Here is a 15,211-nt window from a genome sequence, read left to right as displayed (position 1 = left end):
GATGTCAACATACCATGGCATCTTAAAACCACTGGGGAGAGAGCAACAGCGAGGGACTCAGGTCAGGAAATTATCTAATTTCTGAGAGAGAAAAATCAATTTTCCCTTAATAAAGTGAAGACGGCTTCTAAGGTTCCACTCCAGACACTTCAACAACCAAGGACTTACACCTAGCAAGACACTAATTAGGATGGGAGGCTTTGGAAGCCTCTAAACTGTCCACACTCCCCAACACCATCTGGCCCCATCATGACTTTGAGAGAACATCTTGATTTCCCTGTCTCTGTCTGCCCATCAGCCTAATGCTTTGATGGACGATTCTTTAATGCAATAGGTAGGACAGTGTGAAGACAAAGAAGAGTGACTTTGGGAGGGTGCCTTGACTTTCTGCCTTTCCGAATAGTTGTGCCATGTTGGGCTCTGGTGGCTTTTATCACAGATACATTACATTCACTTAATTACAATGAACTCAAACCCTACTCCATCAGCATAGCTACACAGCATTTTGCTGGAAATAAAGAACTAGAGATACAAGTGCCCTGCAAACTCAATATGGGTGAACAGGCTAGCCTGGCATCCAAGGAAGGTAGCACAACCTTGGGCCTCACTGAGGGAGGGCACAGGTGAAGGGATGTCTGTTGGCTCCAAACATATTTCTCTATGTTGACCAGCTCCTCCCACTGTACTTCGGCTACAGACACCTTGGAGAACTAGGAGACGGCAGATTCATAAAGCCTAGAGAGGATCAAGGAGAAGAGGCTGACAGAGTATGAGACTGCTGTGTTGGAAGGATGGAAGTCAAGATGCCATCTGGAGACATCACTGCTCTTCATATACACATGGCAGAAACCACTGAGGATGCGTCATCAGCATTGCCCTTCATCCTATCATTGAGTCTTGCCTTCCTTCCTATGCTCTCCTCCCTCTCTCGGCTGACCTCCATTTCTCTACTCAAGTGCCCCAACTCATTTCTGGCTTAATCTTTGGACCGAGGCTGCTCTCTCCAATGGCCTGTGGATTGCCAAGGCATCCTTGTCCTCCCTGACTTCTCTGCCGCCTCCCAGAGGCTTCCTTCCCTCTGGGGTTTCTGCTGCCCCTCTCCCTTGCTGCCCCTCCTATCTGTCTGACTGCTCCCTTTGCATCTCCTTTGCTGATCCTTCACCCCGTGGTGCAGCCTTCCCTGGCTACCCAGCCACTGAGATGACTCACTCTCCTTCCGTGTGTGTTGTATGTACTGAGCTGCTTGTGTGGGTCCCTCATGAGCAGGTGGCCCCTAGAAGGCAAACACTGTTCTCTCACCTTTCCTACTATTCCAGTGCTTAACAGAGTGACTGACACATAGTAAGGCCTTATAACATTATTTTAATCATGTCCTCCTAGACGATGTAAATAAAGCTAAAAAAGGAAACCTGCCCAAATCATGTCAAGTGGTAGGGTTCAGTGTGACCCCTCGGAAATGTTCCTACCCAGCTTCTGTGGTGAGAGCTGACATGCTGGGTGCATGCTGGGCCAAAAAGAGGAGGCAGCTAATCAGGCCTTCTATGCCTAGCACCCACTAACTACTGGCAAACCCTCACGGAATTGAACGTGCTGTTTTTCCGCTAGCATTTGATGTTCTCGTTGCCTTTCCTCCTCTCCCCGCTTCGCTGGCCTCCTGGAGTGAATGCTTCTTGCCCCGGGTCTGTGCACAGACCTTGGACTATCTATCTCATTGCCCTGGTAACGGCTTTGGTTCATAAACGGCTGCTGGAATATGCTGATCTTCAGGAAAAATTGTGTCTAGTTACACGATTCACAGACTCAGAGGCCTGAAAGGGCCCTCAGACCACCCACCAATCTCTTTTACACCCTCCCAGTAGAATGCACACTTCCCCAGGGCAGGGACTCTTCCTTTGGGTTTTTGTGATCCGCAGTGTACAGCCTGGACCTGGCCCTTAGCCGGCCTTGAATGTGCACTTTTTGAATGGAATGAATTCTCCCCAAGAACTCATACGGCCTTAAAGCCTGAGAGGGACAGAGGACCTCTGAGAAAGTCCATTCTTTTCCTGAATCGCTTTGACTGTTGAGACGATTTTCCTTCTTCGAGCAAAATGAGCCTCTTTGAAACTTCCACCCAGCCCCATCCTCTGTGGCCAAGTAGGAGGCTAACAGTACAATATGGTGGACAGGACTTGGGGAAGGTTTTTGAAAAGATTTTGTTTACAGAATCCTTTTCTACCTCTCAGAACAGGTGACAATCAGCCCCAAACCTATAGTCTGGGACAAGCAGGCTGTCGAGGAGAGGCGCCCTCCCACCCAAGGTCCCTCCATGGGCAACATGCCTGCAAACTCAGTGGGAGAAGCATCTACAAATGGCTGTTGGCAGATTTGCTGCGGAAATTGGCTGTTGGTTGGTTGTTGTCCTTCATTTTCAAAGAGGACCAGAATGACATCACCAACGTAAAGTGAAATTTCAGTGTGTCCGACTGTGGCGATCAGACCCATGTGAGCTCAGAATGCTCTACCACAGGTTGGGCACAGACAGTCCGTGTGAATATTTGGGGTGGATGTTCCATATTTGCACATCCTACATTTACTTTGTGCTGTCTCAATTCTGCTTTGCGTATAGAGCACCGCATGCCATGCTGAGTGGTCCTGTGCAGGTGTCTCCCATGCTGCACAGTCAAATCTAAATGGAGAGATGTGGAATTATGATTGAGGCCCAGGTCATTGTCACCTGAAGTCCAGACCACTTATTCTTGAGGAGCCCAGATTAGTGCTTGGCATGGATTAGGAAGGGGAACATGTGGAGCTCCTGATGAGATGTATTGTACATCCGAAGCTCACTATGGCTCAGGAACTGAGAGATGAGTCTTATTTCTGTGGGGTTTTTTCTGCACATTTACTCATTTCAAGGGCTACCTTCTTTAGTCAATATTCAGTCAGTCAATAAGCATTTATTAAGTGCCTACTGTATGCTAGGTGCTGTGCCAAGTGCTGAGGATACAAAAAAAGAGGCAAGCTACAGTTCTTACTCCCAGGGAAATGACATTCTAATGGGGAAGAAAACATGGAAACAACGATATCCAGGAGGAAGGCTGGCAATTGGGGAAGGCTTCCTGTACAGGGTGGGATTCTAGTTGGAACTTGAAGGAAGCCAGGGAGGTCAGTAGTTGGAGCAGAGGAGGGAGAGCCCTTACAGATGGCCAGAGAGAATGGGCAGAAACAGGAGTGGGGGTCACTGGATCCAAGAATACATGTGTGGGGAAGGGGTGGAAGGAGACTGGGAAGGGGCCAGGGTATGATGGGGTTAGAACACTGGAGGATTTTGTCTTTCTTCTGGATCTCACCAGCCACTGGTGCCTTCACCTCCAAGGTCACCTTGTGTCTCCATTGTACTATCTGCCCGTTTTTAACAGTTTCTCTTCCATTCCTGAGGATAGGGACATTTTGACCTTTTCCTTTGTATCCAGTGCCAGGAAGAAAGCAAACCCTGGCATTGCCATAGGTGGGGGGGGGGTAGCTCCCCCCAGGAGAGGAGGGGCTGGCATTGTAACAGCCTCTTTCAGGGGTAGTGTAGACCACAGAGCAGCGTCAGGTAGAGTCTGGAAGCCCCTGGACCAGGAAGGTCAGGCTCAGGAAGGAGGATGTTGTGGGTTATAAAAGGCCTGTTGTGAATCCTTCATTGTTTTTTGAATGCTTTCTGAGGTGAAATAAAAGCTGGCTAGTGTCCCACACCCTGCTAGCTAGGGGCTTGCATGGGCACTGAGGCCTTTTTACTTGTCTGCTCTGGAGCAGCCCCATCATATGGTGAGCAGAAAGCATTGCATTGTGGTGGACAGTCCTGGACCTGGAGTCACGAAGAGCTGAGTTCAAATCTCACCTCTGATGATTCCTTGCTCTGTCACCCTGAGCCAGTCACTTATGTCTTTTTTGCCTCCACTTGCTCATCTGCTAAATGGGGAGCTGGGCTGGAGGGTCTGCGAGTCCCAGTTCTGAATCTGTGATTCGATATTCTGAGGTTCCAGGATATCCTGGATGGGGGTCAAACTAACCAGACAGCCAGGCTGGGCGTCCAGAGGAAGACTGGACTTAGTCCATCCATGGTGGTCCATAGTTTGGGGGTTGGCTTTTGTACCCCTTTATTTGCTCCAAATGCATCAAGTAATGGCTGGACATCACCATAAGACAATAAGAAAAAATGGTCGTGACATGATACAGAATTTCATGATAAAAAGCCATCAGAAAGAGAAGAAAACAGAAAAATGAAGAGCTGTATCAGGAAGCCACAGGTGCCCAGCGCAGGCTGGCTCTTCAACCCCTGCTGCCTTTGAAGGAAGCGAGACTGGCATGCCAATTTCCTGTGAGACCAAGGACTTAGCCCAGCAGGAGCCCAAGCACCATCTCCATCCTCTCTGCTTCCCTCCTCTGACAGCTGGAGGTGGCTGAGTCACCTGTTTCCACCTCCCTCCCTGCTGGCTGAGCAGGAGGTAAGTCAGGGTACCGAGGGGGCTGGGGGGTAGGGGGTGCCACAGGCATCTAAGACCAGCCTGCTTGCCCCACTTTGTCGAGTCTGGTTTAATTCAGCGAACAATCATTAAGCCCCTGCTATCTGGGAGATGCAGAGACGAATGAAACACCATCGTGTCCACAGAGGGGCCCTTTATACATGGTTTGAGCAGAAGAGGGCGAGGGGTCAGATGGGTCCCAAAGTGTAATCGGGAAAAATGGAACAAAATAAGTAAAAATACAGCGGAACGTTAATAACGTCAATGTGTGGCCTGCAGTGATCCTTACTGATGGGTTGGTGACACCATGGATCAAAGCCATCAGAGGAAGTAAAGGCCTGGTTGCCACAGTGGGTAGAATGATGGAGCTTGGGGCAGGAAGACCTGGGTTCAAATCCAGCCTCAGCACTTACTAGCCTTGTGGCCTGGGCAGTTTCCTCATCTGTAAAATGGGGAACATAATAGCACCTACCTCCTAGAGTTGTTGTGAGGATCCCATGAGATCCTATGTGTGAACTTCAGATTGAGAAGCTGAGGCAAAGGGTAGCGTGTGTTTCTGTGAAGAGGGGGAAGGGATGGCACCGAGGACTGTCAGGATCCTTAGAGGGAAATGTTTGGCAAATAGTTACCCTTAGTTGGAACAGAAAATGCATGAAAACAGCAGAGTGTTTGGCCAGAGCTAGACTGTGGAAGATTTGAAATACCAAGCTAAGGAATTTTTAATTTTATCCCACAAGTACTGGAGAACCCTGGACATGCTTGATCAGGACGCTGATGTGGGCTGTCCTGTGCTTTGTGAATGTAAATCTGGCAACTGTGCTGAGGTTAAATGGGAGAACAGAGAAGTCAATTAGGAGACTGCAAAAACATTCCAGCATGAGCCAGGGAAGGGGCTGTAGAAGAGCAGAGGGGTTGTAGCTGAGAGATGCTGGGAGCTGGAAACATGCAGGCTGGCCCCTGATTGGCCCTGGGGGTGGGTGTGAGGGCGAGGTGATGAGCAGGGTGGGGAGGGGGCTGGAAGGAGTGGGGGAGAGTGGAGACAGAGGCCCTGAGGAGGTTTAGGGGGCTGTGGAGACAGAAGCCCCTGGGAGGTTTGGGGGATGAGCAAGTAAGCAGGCCCTAACTCCTGGTTCTGGGCATTGTACTCCACCTGTGATTCTCAGTATTTCTCTTCTACGTGGACGCTCCTCCTGACCTACACAGGATCCCTCTTGGCTTCCCAGCCCCGGGATCTGTCACTGGGGGATAGCCCAGCTGGCCTGGGTTAGCCCCTCAGGAGGCAGTCTGTTGAAGGGTCGTAAGACAGGCAGCCCACCACACTTTATCTGCTGTTTGGCTGAGCACGAACTAAGGCATTCAGTCATTTCAGAGGCACAGCACAGTGAGTGACAAATTTTAATACTAAGCAGTATCAATGCTTTCTGACACAGAGTGCCCCTGGGAAAGGGACTCCCTCCAAGTGGCAAGGTCTTCCAGACGCGCCTCATTGCAGCCCGTAGGGTCATAGATTATGTTAGGGAAGGGACCTCAGAGAACATTTCGCAGACTGAGGCCCCAGAATTCACAAGTCCAAGGTCACATAAGGAGCAAGTGACAGAGTCAGAATTTGCATCCATGTCCTGTGATTCCACAGAATTTAGATGAACAGGTAAAGGGGAAAAATAGCTGGGAAATTCCCACTGTTCTAGAAGGACAACGTTCTTGCAGAGCCAAAATGAGATTCAGAATCTCAAAAGAATTTGGCCTCACCATCCACACCAAAAAAACAAAGTGGATGAGAATTCCTCCTGTCCTTGCTACGATACACACTTGGATAGAGCTGGTCCATCTAGCTGTGTCTCTGGAACAAGTGCTGTAAATGCACAGTGATCTGGGCCTCAAATGGAATAGGAGGAGGAGAATGGGCTTGATGCCTTGGGAAATTTCTCAGTGCTTTTTAATAACTCCAAGATTCTCTGAGAAACAAAAGCCCAACTTTTTCCAAACAAGATTATTCTAGTGCTGCGACGTGGCTGCAAACCATGGCTTCTCATCTACTCTGTCTACATCTGACACCAACCCCACCCCAAGATAGGTCCCCCCACCAGACTGTATATTCTTTGAGATCAGGGGCTGTTTCTGCTTTTTCTTTGTATCCTTGGCATTTAGCTAAGTGTCTGGGCACACAGAGAGTGCTTGTTGGTGGGGAGTGTGAGTGCACTGCTACAGGCTACCAGTGGAAGGAGAAATAACTTCCAGGATGTCATCAGGGTCATAGACATCCATGAAATGTTGGGAGACCTTGGGAGTTCCCATGGCTCTGACTGGAGGAAGCCCCTGAAGAGGATTGATGGGGCAATGACAAAAGGCATTCAGGATGGGTGGGCATGGACAGGCTGGGATATGCCTCTTAGGAGGATTCTGGAATTGTGGATTTAGGTCTAACTTCCTTATATCAGTTAATGAATTAATCAATCGATAAATCAAATGTGGAATGTTTCTAGGCACAGGCCAAAAAACTTAACCAAATTGGGGATTTAACATACGGGGAGTGTTTTCAAAGTAAACGCAAATGAGATCAATAAAAAAATTAGAAACAGACAACAGAAAAACCCAGTCATGGATACATACATGGTCATTTTCTTGGCCAGACTCAAAGTCTTCCATTGGCCACAAAGTCCTTTGACTCAGGGTTTGGAATGGAATTTCTGAATGACCCCCTGAGCATTTCATTTCATCACAGTTTTATCCCATACCTACTAAGATTTTTTTCTCTTTTAGAATAAATTTACATAATTTTAGATGATAGGCTGCCTCTTCAAAGACTTGAACTCAACAAGCCAAAAATTCTCCTAGAGGATGAAGCAAGCAAACTCTTTGGGGATAAAAGGGAAAGTGACTGCTCAGCACACATCCTGCTGAGAGTTTGTCCCTGTAAAAGAAACCAGCCTTCGAGAGCTAATACATTCCCACCGAGACAAGCTAGTTAGTGACTACACAACGTCATGAGACATTACACAGTCTCCACCAAAGTCTCTCAGCCTTCCTGGTTGCACAAAGCAAATCCTTGAAAGAAAATTTCCCCCAAATCTGGGAGCTCCTGGAAGCTTGGTCTTTAAGTAAGAGCCTGTGATGGACCCTGGTGAAAGCCGCACCCATTGGATGTGGATGCTGAGCTGAAGGATTAGAGGTCTGTTGGTAGGATTCCATCACGCAGAGCCTGACCACATGAGCATGATAATAGCAGGTTGCTGATTCCATGGTTCCTTTCTGTACTGCACAATTAAAGGAAAATGGCCACATTCTTGCTGATTTAGCCCATGCCATTAAGACTCCAATAGTCCAACAACAGCCTGGCTTCTCTAGTTATTTGGATTGGCAAAGACCACACTGAATAAGTACCTTGTGATCTAGTCCTGGTTGAGCTATGAAAAGAATAACATTAGTCCGAGATTTCACTGGGGTGGGGACTGACCCAGAGAGCAACATTGTGCAGTGCTGGATGGGAAATTTGGTGGGTGTGGGTTCCAATCCTCCCCCTGACTTTCACAAGTTGGGTGTCTCTGGGATGTAATCAATCCTGGTTAATATTAAATACGGCGACATTTAGGATCTTCAGAAGCAGGCTTCCCATCCCTTTCCACGCATTTCCCAATCATTGCCTTATATATCACCCATATCCCTTTCTGCTCCCCTTTATGGATTATCACCCACCATTAAAATCTGAGTTCCTTGAGGACTGGACCTGTCTCATTTCTTTTCTCTTTGTATGCCCAGAACCTTTTCACCCATTCATTCACTCTCTGGGCTTCTGATTCCTCATCTGTAAAAAGGGAATAATCATATACCATGACATAGGGTGATTGGGAGGTCCAATTAGAAGTACATATAGAGTGTGCCAACCTCAACCCTAGTGTCCTTCCTCCCAAACTACTTTCCATTTAACTACTTTGTTTGTCTGTCTCTTTCTCTTCCTATTATCTATCTTCCATGTATCACACGTATGCATTTATTAACTTTAGATTCAGGCTCAGGATCTTTTCATATGTCCTTGTCTCCCCTAATAGAGACAAAGAGTGGCTGTCTCATTCTTTATCCAGTGACTTCTGCTATAATATGACTTACTTGTTCCTAAAAATCACTGCCAGAAACAAAATTGCCCAATAGAAAATGTTGGACATCCTGGGAAAAGACATACAGCACTCAAAAACTGTCAGTAACACATTTGAAGAAAAAAATATAGAAGCTAGTTAGAAATGGCAGCACAGTTTTATACAAACTAAATGGGAAAGGAATACATTAAACATTTAAAATGATACATCAAGACGGTCATAAATAGGGGGGACTGCAGGGTGGCTCTGCCTGGCCCCTCTTTCCACCATGGGGTCCAGGCTGGCAAAGTTGACTGCTACAGGTGAGAGGCACAAGGCCATTTAGGCAGCGCACCATTCCCAGAGATGAGGGGTGTGTGTGTGTGTGTGTGTGTGTGTGTGTGTGCGTGTGTGTATACAAGAGTGTGTGTCTGTTAGGGATTAGGGGGTTAGGGGTGGAGGGTGAAGTGTGTCTGTGTGTGTTTTGTGTGTGTGTGTGTCTGTGTGTGTATGCATGTGTGTGTCTGTGCATGTGTTTTGTGTGTGTGGGTTAGGGGTTGAGGGTGGAGTGTGTGTCTGTGTGTATGCTTGTATATGCACGTGTGTGTGCCTGCATGCATGTGTGTGTGTATGTTAAAGGTTGAGGGTGAAATGTGTGAGTGTGGACTGATTCTTCTGGTAGGATAACATGCAGGTGCACTGAGCTAGCTGGCCTTTATTTGAGGGTGTGTGTGCGTGTGGGGGGTATATTCTTACACAACTTGGGTCAGTGAGGTGCAGTGTTCTGTTCTTACTGTGTATGATGGATGAAATAGTGCATAAGCAAATGGAAAATTACATGGTGCTCAAATTACTCCCTAACATACCAATGGTGTTGGAACAAATTTGTGTTTTCTGAATAAGCATGAAAGCCTAACTGAATACTTATCTCCCCAGCCCCTAAAGCGGCACCTTCATAGAGCAGGTGCTTAAGAAGTCTCTGCTGATTGAGATGGATCCATAACGAACATGACCTCCACCTTGAAGGAAGCCAGACTTCTTCTGAAGGTAGAGGGGTGGACAACCTGGATGGGGTGGTCTCTGAGGCCTCTCTCTTCCAACTCTAAAATCTATAACGTGATGACCTGGTCCCTTAGAAGGTAAAGTTACCCCAGGAGGGTAAAAAAGGGAGGACGTTGGGTAGTGGGGAAACCACCTGTGATTCTGGACTGGGACTGTACATTAAAGTGCAAAGATACCTCGAGGTTAATGAGGACCAGAGTGGGAAGGGACTTCAGAGGTCCCCTCCTCCACCCTGCCCATTTTACAGACTCTGTCAGACCCCTCGCCAAATGATGAGCCTCCAAGATGGAATCTGAACCAGAGAGAGTCAGAAGACATGGGACCTGAGCAACAGACGTGAAGAGAACCTTCTGTGACTCAATGCCTTGAGAGCCTGGGCTGAGGCCTGTCTGGCCCCTGCGCCCTCTGTGCGCCCCAAGCTCCAGGTTGGATCATTCTCTACACTCTATTTCCTGGAGCTTTGCCCCAGGACATGCTCTGCCCCCAGTACAAGGTGACCTTTCAATGCAGTGCCCCCCTGCCATAATTAGGGGGGGGCGCTTCTCTCAGAGCTGGTGGGCTTGTTATGGCTCCTGTGGCCCATGGACTTATTCCATTAGAGGCGAAGCATTTCACTTCCGGGCAAAACATCAGTCAATTAGCCCTCGCCAGCATGCATCCATTTCTGTAATGTGCTCTGCGTGGGGACGAGAGCAGCTGGCGGGGAGCAGCCGCCAAAGCCTGGTGGTGATGCCTTTCAGCCTCAGAAATACCAATTAACCCGGGCTCTGCCTGAGGAAGGTGCACCTCTGTTTGCAAAAACAAATGCGCCTCCCTTCTCTTTGTCATCAATTGCATAATTCGGGGCTAATGAGTTTTGTTTTTTTTTTTTAAATAAAGAAAAAATTCCCTCTTCCCTGTTATCCAAAGCTTTATTTTTAACTACAATTTTTTGAACATTTATCAAACCAAATCTGCCACATCACTTCCTTGGGTAAGGTTTAAAAAATTAATTAGTTGGTCAAAAAGCATTTATTAAGTACCTACTGTGTGCTAGACACGAGACTTGTGGCTAGAGAGCAGTCCCTGCCCTGAGGAGCTCTCAGTCTAATGGGGAGATGACATGAAAACAATTCTGTAGAACCAAGCCATATGCAGAGTAAACAGAAAATAATCACCAGACAGAAGGCGCCAGAATTTAGTGACTGGGAAAGGCTTCCTCTAGAAGGTGGAACTAAGAGATAACGTCTCTCTGGACAGTGAACACTGGAGAGAAACTCTCCTTCACCTGGGGCCTCTCATTTCTGTATTTGTCTTTCCTTTTAGATGTTTATATGGAAGGATATGGTGGAAGGAGTCCCATTCCTGTTGGGGGTTATGTGATCTTAGGGTCACAGATACAGAGGGAAGGTCACAGACACAGAGGGAAGGTTACAGATACAGAGGGAAGGTCACAGACACAGAGGAAAGGTTACAGATACAAAGGGAAGGTCACAGACACAGAGGTCATCTAAGGTTGCTTATTTTAGAGATGAAAAATAATGGAGCCTCAGAGAGAAGTGAATATTGGACTCTCCTCTGCCATGAACTGGAGGCTAAAATCTTTCCCATCTATAGAAAAATGGAATTGGACTGAACAGTCTATTCTTTCAGCTATAAAATTCTATCTGCTCAAGGTTAAAATGGAATTTTGATATAAAAAAGACTTATGAAATCATCAATGGACCTTCAATAGAATTTCTCCTTCTTATAGAAATATTTTTTAAAAAAGGCCTATAGTCAATCAATAAACATCTATTAAGTGCCACTGTGGAAGCACCTCCCTGGCTCTATACACAAGCTGTCCTTTCACTTCACAATTTCAGTCTTTCTCCGATAACGGCTCCTTGCCAGTCTTCTGGAGTCACACATGGCTGTTGGATTGACCATGACTCTTCCACCTTCCAACATTTGTCTTTCCAGGGCGGCTCATGTATAAACTGTTCTCCTGATTCTGTTAATTTTGTTCCCCATCAGTTTATGTTTTTAGAATTGTTCATTTTTATAATATCAGTGTTATCAGACAAATTATTCTTCTGGCTCTGCTGACTTCCCTCTGACTCACAAGTCATCAGCATTTCGGTATAACATCAATAAACCCAGCAGGAAGAGAGAGGAAGAGAAATCCTATTTGAAATAACTACACTATATATGAACTCCTTGGGAGTCTATCTACCAAGGTCCACATAAAACCTACATAAATACAATTATAAACAACTCTTTTCAGAATAAGAACACCTAAATAATTAGCAAAATCTTAGTTACTCATGAGTAGGTTGAGTCAATATCATATAAATGACAATCCTCTCTAAACGAATTTGCTCATTCTCTGCCATACCAGTCCAACTGTCAAAAGACTATAGAACTAGAGAAAAATAAGAAAGACATTCGTACGGAGACAGAAAAGATCAAGACTCTCATGGGAAATACTGAAAAGAAGTGGTAATGAGGGAAAGGAATGAGTAGTGCTAGAGCTCAAACTTGTCTACAAAGCCATGATTCTCAAAGCCATTTAGTGCTACTTAAAAAACAGATCTCTCAGTGGAACAGACGATGTACACAACATATGGAAGTGAAGGAATCTAGAATCCTAGTGGTGTCCAGTAGGCACAAAGAGCCCAGCTCTTGGGATAAGGATTCACATCTTAAAAAAAACTTCTGGGAAAATTGGATGGCAGAATGGGGGAATTAGATTGAGATCAACACTCATACCTTATATCAAGATGAGCTCCAAATGAATACATGACCAAAATATGAAGGGCCACATCACAAGCAAATTAGAGAAACAAGGAAAAAAATTAGAGGCAGTATAGCCTGGTAGATGAGCACTGGATACAGAGTCAGGAAGACCTGGATTCAAATTCTGTCCAGATAATCACTAGCTCGTGGTCCTAGGCAAGTCCCTTAACCTTTCTGGGTCTCAGTTTCTCATTTTTGCAAAGTGAGGGAGTTGGACTCAATGACTCCCAGAGTCCTTCCAGATTAACCCTAAATCTCTGATCCTATGAATTTTTAAACTGGAAAAGACTCTGAAAATTATCTAGTCTACTATCTTCATTTTACAAATGAGGAATTCATTGCATTTCACTTGTTTTCTCTAATTTTTACACTCTTGTATGCATGTGACATCTCCCTTAATAGAATGTAAGCTCTCAAGAGCAGACTGGCTCACTTTTGCCTTTGTAATACATGCTTGCTCATCAATGTGGTTGAAGGTAAGGAGATGAAGAAATTTCCTCAAGATTGTCCAACTAGTTAGGGCAGAGCTCAGATTACAAGTGAGGTCTACCCCACTCTTAGGTCAGTAGCATTACCTCAGTGCCACACCATTTCTCATAAAAACCCCATCTCCTAAGATGGCTTCACAGCCATGTCTGGGGAGGTAATTTGTGCTCCATCTTTGCTCCAGTTCAGATATTTCATGCTACTTATCTAATGTGCTGCAACCTAGAAATCACAGAATTCCAGAGTTGGAAGGGGCTGCAGTGAACATCTAGTCTACCTGAGCAAGGATCTCATCTACAGCAAAATCAACAAGCATTCATCTGGGCAATGGGAGGAAACCTACCAGAGCCATAACTAGCACTTGTGGTGCTGGGCCAATTCAGTTGATGAGGCAAGGCTTCAGCCCAAGACTGGGGAAAGAAGAAAAGAGGGGACCTTGGGATACTGGGAAGCTGTTGCTGGGGATGAGAAGAGGGCAGGGCTGAGTGAGTTACAGAGGACAGAAAGAGTGCCATCTTGTTAACTAAGTGCTAAGACCAGCTGTAATGCTTCAGAAGCCACATTCACTCTCAGCACACTCCACATTCTGGTGCTCAGAAACAAAGTGAGTGGAATCCCCCACCTCCCATGCAATACCTTCCACTTCTGGGGAGCTCTCATTCTGAGGAAGCCTTTCTTGACATCAAGTCTACATTTTCCCCTTAGAGCAAGAGCTCTTAGCCTGGGGTTCAGGAACCTCAAGGAGACCATAGATACATTTAGGGGCTGCATGTAAAAATTACGCCTTTTTCACCAATTTCTCATCGAAATTTAGCATTTCCTTCAATGATTCAAAAAGATGTTTTTGAGACAGGGTTCCCTGGAATCTCCAGATTTCCAGAGGGGTCCATGACACAAAAAGGATGACAAATCCCTGCTCTGGGACCAAACACAAGGCAGCCCTTCAGACACTTCATGTTAACAAATGAGATTATGTATATAGGACTTTGCAAACTTTTAAGGGATATACATGATTCTTTGTATAAAATAATTTTTGTCTAGATTTATGATGTCTTTGACATAGGGAGTTCTTGGTGTAGAAAATTAAAGTTTTAGCACCAGAAGATTTGTTAGGGACTGAGTCCAATCTCCTCATTTTACAGATAAGAAAATTGAGGCAGAGAGGTTAAACACTTGTCCAGGGTGACATAGCTAGTAATTATCAGAGGCAAGATTTGAATGCACTACCCATTGTACCATCTATGGACGTAATTCCATGGAGGGACTTGAAGTCAGGTTTTCCTGACATCAGAGCTGTCCAGAGCTCTAGCCGCCATGTCATGCATGCTGCCTCTCAATTTGAGTGTGAGGACAGAGGAGAGGGAAGGGAATAACGGTCTGTCCTCGGGACTTGGGTGGGGTGGGAAGAACTCCTGGTGATAGATGCCATGTACAACACAGACCAGCAATGTTCTGGGGCCTGACAGGTTTGGCTCAGGACACAAGAAGACTACATGACATGCCCGGAGGGAGGAGTGGACTCAGGTCTGAGATCAGCGCTCTCTCCTCAACCCTTTCTGTGGCCTCTGCCCTTCCTGTCATGTTTGTAAATACTCACTAGACGAGGGATGGCCTGGGACCAGTGCTGAGGAGGCAGCCTTGGTCCTCCCCTTGCACATGCACTCCTTGGGACAATGGGTAGATTCCATTCAAACATAGCTATTTAACCATGAGGCCAGGAGGAGACATGTTTCTGGACACGGTCAGATGGGAAGCTGCTTTTCTTGCTTACGTGTATTTGTTCTCTTAATTGAACAGTTGGGTTAGAGAAGGGAGGAGGGAGAGAGTGAATGTCTGTAATTAATAACAAATTTAAGCAGAAGTGAATTCCTTACCACCTCCTTAACCTTCAGCAGGGCACAGAAAGCATGGGATCTGTGCATTGTGATGTCAGTCATTTCTAAAGATAATTTCGTCCTGACCATTGCATTAACTCTTTCAGGTGACTAGGCCAGCTCCGCACTGACCACTAGAGAGAGTAACCCAGGGCCAGTAAAAATCCCAATTTTTCTCGAAAGTTATCTATCCCTTTTTCATAGCCAGAGAGGAGAGTCTTAGGTTTTTGTACCTTATCCCCAAAGAATGGGGTAGCTGTATGATGCAGTGGAGAGGGTTAGACTTAGCATAGGGAAGACCTGAGTTCCAGTCTGGCCTAAGACACTTACTGTGTGACCTTGGGCAAGTCACTTAACCCTGCTTGCTTCAGTTTCCTCATCTGTCAAATGAGCTAGAGAAGGAAATGGCAAACTGCTCCACTGTCTTTGCCACGAAAACCACAAATGGGGTCACAGAGAGTCAGACATGGCTGGA

At 46.2% G+C, this 15,211-nt stretch overlaps 1 protein-coding gene across 3 annotated transcripts in view; it reads right to left on the bottom strand.

Annotated features, from left to right (window-relative positions):
• The window catches only part of AK5 (adenylate kinase 5), a 196,460-nt gene that overhangs the window by 108,413 nt on the left and 72,836 nt on the right, over positions 1–15,211 (bottom strand). The window lies entirely within an intron of this gene.

The sequence above is a fragment of the Notamacropus eugenii genome, chromosome 2 (genome assembly GCF_028372415.1).
Source record: "Notamacropus eugenii isolate mMacEug1 chromosome 2, mMacEug1.pri_v2, whole genome shotgun sequence".
Taxonomy (NCBI): Eukaryota; Metazoa; Chordata; class Mammalia; order Diprotodontia; family Macropodidae; genus Notamacropus; species Notamacropus eugenii.
Note: the sequence above shows the minus strand (reverse complement) of the source record. Positions and strands in the feature narration are given on the sequence as shown.